Genomic DNA, 2,500 nt, shown 5'->3' on the forward strand with positions numbered 1-2,500 from the left:
GCGTGGTTCTGTGTTTAATATCAGTCGCTGTGATTTAGGGGTGTGCTACTGTTTTAGGGCCAAACAGAACTGCATTTAGCTTTGAGCGTGTGTTTGTGTGCTCCTATGGGTGTTGTAGTTTTGTTTTTGAAGTTTGAAATTTGGAGACCAACTGGGGTGAGGGGACCATCTGTGTGAGTGGATAGGCTGTGTGAGGGGACTGTCTGTGTGAGGGGACCGTCTGTGTGAGGGGACCATCTGTGTGAGGGGACTGTGTGAGGGGACCATCTTGTGTGAGTGGATAGGCAGTATGAGGGGACTGTCTGTGTGAGGGGACCGTCTGTGTGAGGGGACCATCTGTGTGAGGGGACTGTGTGAGGGGACCGTCTGTGTGAGGGGGACCGTCTGTGTGAGGGGACCGTCTGTGTGAGGGGACTGTCTGTGTGAGGGGACCATCTGTGTGAGGGGACCATCTGTGTGAGGGGACTGTGTGTGTGAGGGGACCGTCTGTGTGAGGAGTGAGAGGACCATCAGCTCTTGGCATTGCTGGGCTTTGCAGTTTTAGGAGTGGGGGTCACTGTGTTTTAAAATGTATCCCGTATTTAATAACCCTTTTATGAATTTTGAGTAACACTGGGCCTGTTGGCTTAATTCACCTCTTCAGGCATTACGTGTTTTCTCATGGACTTGCAGATATTTTTTATGTGCATAATTTCAGCTGTGGGTTCCATTGTTCAAAATCCTCATTTGGGAGAGTGGCCCAACACCTCCCAACACACCCCAAAACCCCCAACACCTCAATCACATCCCAATACCCCAACACCTCTCAACACACCCCAATACCCCAACACCTCCTAACAAACCCCAACACCTCCATCACACCCCAATACCCCAACACCTCAATCACATCCCAATACCCCAACACCTCTCAACACACCCCAATATCCCAACACCTCCTAACAAACCCAACACCTCCATCACACCCCAATACCCCAACACCTCCCAACACACCCCAGTACCCCAACACCTCCCAACACACCCCAAAACCCCCAACACCTCAATCACATCCCAATACCCCAACACACCCCAATACCTCCTAACACACCCCAACACCTCCATCACACCCCAATACCCCAACACCTCCCAAAACACTCCAATACCCCAACACCTCCCAACACACCCCAATACCCCAACACCTCCATCACATCCCAATACCCCAACACCCAACACACCCCAATACCTCCTAACACACCCCAACACCTCCATCACACCCCAATACCCCCAACACACTCCAATACCCCAACACCTCCTAACACATCCCAACATTCCCTAATACTCTAAATACCTCCCAACACCTCTCAACACTCCCCAATACCCCAACACTTCCCAACACACCCCAATACTCCAACACCTCCATCACACCCCAATACCTGCAACACCTCCCAACACACCCCAATATCCCAACACCTCCTAACACACCCCAACACCTCCCAACCATACAGCAGAACTGGCTCTATAATAGACTGGAATTTTCTGAGTCAGTTTTGGTGTTTGAATGTTATTTTGAATATATTCTTAGATAGATAGACAGACAGACAGACCTACATGTTGGAAAAATCCACACATGTCTAAAGAGCAAAAGCCATGAGGTATGTGTCTGTGTGTCTATAACTAAAGAAAGATACAGAGTGTGAGATTTTAATGTGCAACTGTTCAAGGATGAATGATTCAAAGGCAATCAGATAATCTGTCACACTCTTTCTTATACACACGCATGCATACACACACACACACACACACACCACACACACACACACACACACACACGTACATGCACACACCCAAACACCACTCCCCCCTCTCTCGTGTGTGACAGAGTGAGAAATTAATTTTTCTGATGAGAAACTTGTTTTCTCACTCCTTCCTTTCCCTCCCTCCTTTTTTAATTTATTCACTTATTTATCGAGCATTTGTTTATTCAGTCGGAGAAATTAAAACAGTGCAGTCATGTGCTTGCCTTGCCTCGTAGAGATATCCAGATTACTGAGGGACCAAGATATAAACAAACACACACACACACACACACACACACACACACACACACACACACACACACACACACACACACACACACACACACACACACACACACACACACACACACCCAGAGTATAATTCTGGAGTGCTCCTAACTGCTTTAGTTCCTTTTTCATAATCCATTTTAAAAGGCAATGTTGCCTTGGTAACAGCCTCTACAGACTTCATATCAAACTGCACACATTAATTTCCCTTGTTTGTTAGTAGGACTAACGTACATTGATGCAACACTGTGAAGTGTGTATTTGTGTGTGTGTGTTTTTTGTGGCTCCTGTTAGTAGTAGATCTGTAATTGTGTGTGTGATGTCAGCGGTCATCTAACAGCCAGAAAGTGAGGGGTGTTGTGTGTGTGTGTGTGTGTGTGTGTGTGAAGCTGGACCTGCTAGACTGCCACACGGGGCCACAGGATCCAGCTGGCAGAAGT

Source organism: Brachyhypopomus gauderio, unplaced genomic scaffold, assembly GCF_052324685.1.
Source record: "Brachyhypopomus gauderio isolate BG-103 unplaced genomic scaffold, BGAUD_0.2 sc280, whole genome shotgun sequence".
In the NCBI taxonomy this organism is placed as follows: Eukaryota; Metazoa; Chordata; class Actinopteri; order Gymnotiformes; family Hypopomidae; genus Brachyhypopomus; species Brachyhypopomus gauderio.